We start from the raw sequence: 9,089 nt of genomic DNA on the forward strand, positions 1-9,089 counted from the left end.
CAGGAACTAGAACTAGTTCTTATGCTTCACTTATCTGGAACAAACTCCTGAAAGCCTGAGTTTTTTAAATCAAAGTTAAAAACCCATTGTTTGGAGCTGCCTTTGACTGGTAAATGGAGGTATCATTAGTAGTGTTGCATTAATACCGATACCAGTATCGGACAGGGCCCTGATCCAGCACTAAAATGGTGGTATCGGTATTGGCTAGTACCAACAAATAGCGCACTGATACCATTTTTGAGATCCATCTATTTTATTATTATATATAACTTTTCCTGTTATAATAATCAAGAGTTTGAAGCATCAATATGTAAAAAAAAAAAAATTCCAAAAGAAATATCTCAGTCTTCAATCTTTTAGAGGAAAACTATCCTCATAAACTCATAGTCAAATCACAATAAAATGCTATCTAAAAAAATCAGAGCAATGTTCACTGTTCATCACTTTTAGAGGCAGTGATGTAAAAGTTTACTAGATTAACAGAAGGAGGACCAGTGGTTTACTGGTTTACTGGTTCCTATCTGTCCTGTTCCCAGACTGGTTTCAGATGACAGAGGAAAAGTATTTTAAACAGGAATAATAAAAGGGAAAAGCAAAATTGTAATCTTTTCATTTTGTTATATTTAACTAAAAGGCCCAACCTCCTATAAAAGGTAAAACAGACACGCTAATTCAATACAATTTTTCAGAATCATCACTTTGATCCAAAGTTTACAAAATATTAATAGAAACAAAAGTCCTTATGGTTGTTTTTTAAAACCTAAAATGTAGCCTAGACGGAAGTCCAACTGATGAACTGAATTATTTACCTTCATCGTCCTCCGAAAAGCAAATCAGCTTTGAAAAACACCACCAAGCCCAATCAGCATCCAGATTTCATCTTAAAAATCTCCAAATCTACAACTCAATCTACCCCCAAGCCAAAACGCAGGCAGTGGTTGGGCTATGTCTGATCTGATTCAGATGACCCCGACTCAACCCACCTCCATCCCCTTCTCCACCATCGTAGCTAATCTGAGTTTTCCATGGTGCTTCTTCTACTTCATCCCCATCAGTAAGTAATTCTTTCAGGAGTCTTACTGCATCTTGTCTCATCTCAACAATGCTTCAATTGAATAAGTTTAAATGTCCTGCCTCATTTCCTGCCAGAAGTAATTATATCCTTTCAACTTTTTAACATTTTGCCATGTTGAAACCACAAATCTCAGTGCAATTCATGATAAACTGAAACAAAATTGTTTCTTTGATCACATATCAAAGGCAAGGTGTTAAAATCATTCAATCATTAAATAAATCATGCAGCAGATGGCTTACTCTTTCTGAGCTATGTGGCATAGCTGCTTGTACTTTAACAAAAATTTGAGAAGTGTGCTTCAGTCTGTATTGCCTGTTACTTTCAGGGCTTCTACAACCTTTTTAATTCCTTTTTGCTTTTTTTAATAAATGCTCCCTCTTGGAAAAGTCTCTTTACTTATTGCAAACTTTTGAGCACCATTGAAACAATACCATTAACAGATTTTTAAATGGATCCGTGTCAACCACACCAGATGCAACTAAGCAGCCTGAGGTTGGTTACATCAGAACATCTCCACCTTTCTTGTGTATTTCCTTTTTTGTGCTTAAAGCCTGAGTTCTTTTAATTAAAATTTAAAAACCTATTTATTTAGAACAGCCTTTGACTGTTACTGTTACCTGAGGTTGAAGTTTGTGGTCCAACAATTTGGTTAACTACCTGTTTTATCATGTCTCTATCTTTACTTGCTTTCATTCTGCTTTTATTTAGCTTCTTTTGTAATTTTTATTTCATTCAAAGCACTTTAAATTGTCTATGTACTGATCTGTGCCACAAAAATAAACATGCCTTGCAACAATGAACAAAATCTACACAATTTTCTCACAAAAAGTACCAAGTTTTACACAAATGCATTTTGAATTACGAGTCAAAGGATTCCAGTTGATCCGGCCCAACATGTACATTTATATCTAAACATAGATGAGTCATGCATCCTGCATCCTGCATTAGCCTTTGAAAAATATTCAAACAGGTTTCTATCTCTGGCTCTAGACTTTTGTCAATTGGCCTATTGACATCACCTTCAGATAGGGAAATCAAGTTTAATACAGAAAAGCAAACAGAATTCAAAATTGGCTTGAAAGCATGATTGACTGTACACAGAAACAAAGCTGAACAGGACAACTCTTTGAGAGATGTAAATTTCCTCCCACTCATTCAGTAATACAAGAACAGCAACTGCAGGAGATACTGAACCTTTAGCTTTAAGCAGTGACAAATCTACACAAGGCAGATTGCCTTCATTCTGAATAAAGCTTGGAGTAAATAAACATAAGTAATGATCAGATAATTTGATTCTGAGGTCCATATAACGGGTACATTGAAATTATCAAAACATTTCTGATCAAAACAAATTTAAATCCAATAAAGCAATTTTAGGTGTGTGAAAACATGGAAGTGCAGTAGGTTCTGTGACAAAATAAATATGTAATCTACATAGTGGGTAGATGTTCACTCACTTGGCTTTGCTCAAGCATTTATGGTCACCAGATGTGTGATCTTGCGACCATCTTGAGCCAGAAACAACTACAGGGATCAATGGGGTAACATCTATGTATGCACTTCAAAAAAGTTACTATCATGCAAAACTGTGTTGATATTACCCCAAACAAACAGATATATGGTTGTTACATTTAATCAGTAAATTAGATGCTGCCACAACAGTTTATATTAAAATTAAAAATATGCTTAATTTAAAAAGTTTCTCTTCACTTAAACTACTNGCTATGTCTGATCTGATTCAGATGACCCCGACTCAACCCACCTCCATCCCCTTCTCCACCATCGTAGCTAATCTGAGTTTTCCATGGTGCTTCTTCTACTTCATCCCCATCAGTAAGTAATTCTTTCAGGAGTCTTACTGCATCTTGTCTCATCTCAACAATGCTTCAATTGAATAAGTTTAAATGTCCTGCCTCATTTCCTGCCAGAAGTAATTATATCCTTTCAACTTTTTAACATTTTGCCATGTTGAAACCACAAATCTCAGTGCAATTCATGATAAACTGAAACAAAATTGTTTCTTTGATCACATATCAAAGGCAAGGTGTTAAAATCATTCAATCATTAAATAAATCATGCAGCAGATGGCTTACTCTTTCTGAGCTATGTGGCATAGCTGCTTGTACTTTAACAAAAATTTGAGAAGTGTGCTTCAGTCTGTATTGCCTGTTACTTTCAGGGCTTCTACAACCTTTTTAATTCCTTTTTGCTTTTTTTAATAAATGCTCCCTCTTGGAAAAGTCTCTTTACTTATTGCAAACTTTTGAGCACCATTGAAACAATACCATTAACAGATTTTTAAATGGATCCGTGTCAACCACACCAGATGCAACTAAGCAGCCTGAGGTTGGTTACATCAGAACATCTCCACCTTTCTTGTGTATTTCCTTTTTTGTGCTTAAAGCCTGAGTTCTTTTAATTAAAATTTAAAAACCTATTTATTTAGAACAGCCTTTGACTGTTACTGTTACCTGAGGTTGAAGTTTGTGGTCCAACAATTTGGTTAACTACCTGTTTTATCATGTCTCTATCTTTACTTGCTTTCATTCTGCTTTTATTTAGCTTCTTTTGTAATTTTTATTTCATTCAAAGCACTTTAAATTGTCTATGTACTGATCTGTGCCACAAAAATAAACATGCCTTGCAACAATGAACAAAATCTACACAATTTTCTCACAAAAAGTACCAAGTTTTACACAAATGCATTTTGAATTACGAGTCAAAGGATTCCAGTTGATCCGGCCCAACATGTACATTTATATCTAAACATAGATGAGTCATGCATCCTGCATCCTGCATTAGCCTTTGAAAAATATTCAAACAGGTTTCTATCTCTGGCTCTAGACTTTTGTCAATTGGCCTATTGACATCACCTTCAGATAGGGAAATCAAGTTTAATACAGAAAAGCAAACAGAATTCAAAATTGGCTTGAAAGCATGATTGACTGTACACAGAAACAAAGCTGAACAGGACAACTCTTTGAGAGATGTAAATTTCCTCCCACTCATTCAGTAATACAAGAACAGCAACTGCAGGAGATACTGAACCTTTAGCTTTAAGCAGTGACAAATCTACACAAGGCAGATTGCCTTCATTCTGAATAAAGCTTGGAGTAAATAAACATAAGTAATGATCAGATAATTTGATTCTGAGGTCCATATAACGGGTACATTGAAATTATCAAAACATTTCTGATCAAAACAAATTTAAATCCAATAAAGCAATTTTAGGTGTGTGAAAACATGGAAGTGCAGTAGGTTCTGTGACAAAATAAATATGTAATCTACATAGTGGGTAGATGTTCACTCACTTGGCTTTGCTCAAGCATTTATGGTCACCAGATGTGTGATCTTGCGACCATCTTGAGCCAGAAACAACTACAGGGAGCAATGAGGTAACATCTATGTATGCACATCAAAAAAGTTACTATCATGCAAAACTGTGTTGATATTACCCAAAACAAACAAATATATGGTTGTTATATTTAATCAGTAAATTAGATGCTGCCACAACAGTTTATATTAAAATTAAAAATATGCTTAATTTAAAAAGTTTCTCTTCACTTAAACTACTTCGAATTCACCTTAGTCTCCTACCTTTCCAAGCAGCAAGTTTTGTCCCATATAGAGACTTTCGCCTTGTCACCGTTTTATTTTTTGTTTTTTTTTATATACCATATAGTTTTATCTTTGAGTTTTCATTGGTTTTGGTTTTGATTGTATTTGAGTTCTTAGGTATTTCTTGTTTTCCCTCTGTTGCCCTCTTGTGTCAGTCTCCATTTCCTTAGCTCCCTTCTAGACTCCTCTGTTCACACCTGCTCCCAATCTGCAGATTAGCCTCGTCTTTGTTTCTCTCTCCCATATATGCATATATTAGTCACTGTGGCTGGTTTGTCGTTATTTCTTTGCTCCCTTGTATGAGCATTCCTGGCTCTCAGTTTTTGTGGATTTTGTATATTTATGTTTTAGGATTTTTGCTTCTGTTACCCTTTTTTTGTTATTAAATCTGCAAGTAACCACCTTCAGATTCAGTGTCTTCCCACACCTTTAGCTAAAACTTGCACTTTTTCTCAATCATTACCAAATTTTAGTAAGTTTTTCTTCGACATGAGGTGCCCTTTTGGTTACAATTTCCTCAAAATCCTTTGCCTGTTCTGCTCTTACCTTCTTCACTACGTACTCTGCTTTTTTTCTTTGATCAGTAAATCTAGGTTTCAAGAGAGGCATGCCTCACCTTTCCTGTGTTTTTGTTTTCTGTATAATACTTCTGGACGTTTTCTATGCTGAAGCTGTCAATAGAAGGGAACTGCTTGTTCCACCAAATATTGATAATGAATCCTTAAAAAAAATCCTGCATCTGGATTATGATATGGATCATCACCAAAATTTTACAGATTGTTTCTTGGACGGGGGTGCACCTTTGGGGAAAACACAAACAAACTTGCCTAACAACATAACCTCCTTGGACAGACAGATAGATAGAAGACAACCTGATTTACTTTCCACTGTTCCTTCCTATTTAAGCTAAAAGGTCATGCATGTCTGATAATATGCAGACACAACTGTTTCTTGCTACTGTAATACACACATATATAACTTCTGAATTTATGGCTACAGTACCTTTACCACCCACACAACATTTAAATTACCAGAAAAAAATATGTATATTCATGTCTGCATTTATTCAAAGACATTTTCCCTTTTGTATTTATTTGTAAGTAATTGTTATTTGACGTATTTTTTTTTTTGTTGTTGTTTTAGTTTTTACTGTATGTTCTGCTCTCGGTATTTTGGTCCATCACATAACTTCCTTGTACAATACTACCACTGTCAGAGATGCAAATCAATGTCAAAGCAGCCTCATCATTTTGAATAAGTGAAATGAAGAAAACAAACACAGGACCGCTCCCAGTTTGAACATTTTTCTATTTCTCCAATTAATGAGAGTTCACTAATGACATTAAAGTGACTTGCATAAGACTTCTTTAAACTGGCTATCTCTGTTATGGATCAACACCTCAATTCATAATTCATAATAGTGGTGAATGACGGCATAGGTATATCTTCAGTTAATTGCCCAGGCCTATATGTGCATATATCCTTCAGGAGTTTACTTTTTTCCTGCACTGAAAATTCTGGAAATTAGTGAGAGAAATCACTGAAATTATTCAGAGGGAGACAAAATTAAAACTCAGGGGTCTCCGACGTAAATCGAGAGAATTGGCAAGTATGGAACACTGTAAGTCTCCATTAGCTTTGAGCATGGAAAACATTTTAATTAGCATGAAACTAATGCTGCTGACTACATAACAAGTGCTAAGAGAGAAAGCAGGGCAAACTTAAGCAAACTCACTTTTGCAGAAGCTACTGCTTCAAATACGGACCTGTTTCACATAAAGCATGCTATTTAATAGTTAGGTGTTTTGACTGTGACTGCTCATGATGAACTGATTACACAGATGTTTTCAGGTGGACTTGTTTTGCTTTCACTTAAAATATGTTAAAACTATTTTCCCCAACTCGTCAAAAGAAATAAAACCAAGCTGCTTTCTGGCTCGCAATGATAGAACAGAGCAGATGAACAACAGAGCTTTAAAGTGTCAAAGCATCTTGAACAGCATTTAACCCAGAATCCAAATTTGTTGGACGCCCAGATCTCACCCGATCCTGCTAACAAACCAACAAACCTCAGTTTCCTTGTGATTTTGTCTTTAGTACAAAACCTCAAGCCTTTTTGAGTCAGATACTGTGGCTGTCTATAGTCACTGCTGCCAACCCTCTTTAGTTTAGTCAGGAACTGCTTGTGTCACCAAATATCCCNAAAAAAATCCTGCATCTGGATTATGATATGGATCATCACCAAAATTTTACAGATTGTTTCTTGGACGGGGGTGCACCTTTGGGGAAAACACAAACAAACTTGCCTAACAACATAACCTCCTTGGACAGACAGATAGATAGAAGACAACCTGATTTACTTTCCACTGTTCCTTCCTATTTAAGCTAAAAGGTCATGCATGTCTGATAATATGCAGACACAACTGTTTCTTGCTACTGTAATACACACATATATAACTTCTGAATTTATGGCTACAGTACCTTTACCACCCACACAACATTTAAATTACCAGAAAAAAATATGTATATTCATGTCTGCATTTATTCAAAGACATTTTCCCTTTTGTATTTATTTGTAAGTAATTGTTATTTGACGTATTTTTTTTTTTGTTGTTGTTTTAGTTTTTACTGTATGTTCTGCTCTCGGTATTTTGGTCCATCACATAACTTCCTTGTACAATACTACCACTGTCAGAGATGCAAATCAATGTCAAAGCAGCCTCATCATTTTGAATAAGTGAAATGAAGAAAACAAACACAGGACCGCTCCCAGTTTGAACATTTTTCTATTTCTCCAATTAATGAGAGTTCACTAATGACATTAAAGTGACTTGCATAAGACTTCTTTAAACTGGCTATCTCTGTTATGGATCAACACCTCAATTCATAATTCATAATAGTGGTGAATGACGGCATAGGTATATCTTCAGTTAATTGCCCAGGCCTATATGTGCATATATCCTTCAGGAGTTTACTTTTTTCCTGCACTGAAAATTCTGGAAATTAGTGAGAGAAATCACTGAAATTATTCAGAGGGAGACAAAATTAAAACTCAGGGGTCTCCGACGTAAATCGAGAGAATTGGCAAGTATGGAACACTGTAAGTCTCCATTAGCTTTGAGCATGGAAAACATTTTAATTAGCATGAAACTAATGCTGCTGACTACATAACAAGTGCTAAGAGAGAAAGCAGGGCAAACTTAAGCAAACTCACTTTTGCAGAAGCTACTGCTTCAAATACGGACCTGTTTCACATAAAGCATGCTATTTAATAGTTAGGTGTTTTGACTGTGACTGCTCATGATGAACTGATTACACAGATGTTTTCAGGTGGACTTGTTTTGCTTTCACTTAAAATATGTTAAAACTATTTTCCCCAACTCGTCAAAAGAAATAAAACCAAGCTGCTTTCTGGCTCGCAATGATAGAACAGAGCAGATGAACAACAGAGCTTTAAAGTGTCAAAGCATCTTGAACAGCATTTAACCCAGAATCCAAATTTGTTGGACGCCCAGATCTCACCCGATCCTGCTAACAAACCAACAAACCTCAGTTTCCTTGTGATTTTGTCTTTAGTACAAAACCTCAAGCCTTTTTGAGTCAGATACTGTGGCTGTCTATAGTCACTGCTGCCAACCCTCTTTAGTTTAGTCAGGAACTGCTTGTGTCACCAAATATCCCGATCCCACAACATTAGAAAATCCTTTAAAAAAATCCTATATCCAGATTATGATGTGGATCACTGCCAAAATGGATTGTTCGTTGGACTGAGGTGCACCTTTGGTAAAAGCTTTAATAAAATCCATTCATAACTTTTCAAGTTATCCTGTACACAGACAGAGGGACAGACATAAAACAAACAAACAAACACACAAACTCAAATGATAACATAATTTACTCTAAAGACATAATGAGATAACTGCATTTTGACTCTCAAGCCTCATTCTCGCCTTTTCTGCTCCTCCTGTCTGTGCGCTTCAGTTATATTCTTCTTCATGAATTGTCTGCTTTCTTTTCCTGTTAAATTACACATTTTCTCCCCCATGTATCCGAATAGCTCTCTGCTTTACTTTGAAAGACAGAAAAAAAGCAATCAGTGGAATTTGGACTCTCCTACAGATGGATAACATAGAATATGTCAATTAGGTGATGACATAATCAAGCGCCTTTAAGGACAGTCAATAGCTATTTTTCTAGCTGAGGATTTGCAGACAGACCAGAGGAGAGGGCAGCTGTAACCTTCTGTAGAATAGTCTGTCTGTTTTTGCACCAGCATTCTCCCATTTTTTCCTGCAGTTAAAGCCTCTTGCTGCACTTAAAAAGAGATACTCACTTTATGAGATGGTTTGCTTATTTGGATGGCCAAATATAGTCCACAGCCTTTGAGTTGGAAATT

This window comes from Cyprinodon variegatus, unplaced genomic scaffold (genome assembly GCF_000732505.1).
Source record: "Cyprinodon variegatus isolate N-32 unplaced genomic scaffold, C_variegatus-1.0 Scaffold1615, whole genome shotgun sequence".
Classification (NCBI taxonomy): domain Eukaryota; kingdom Metazoa; phylum Chordata; class Actinopteri; order Cyprinodontiformes; family Cyprinodontidae; genus Cyprinodon; species Cyprinodon variegatus.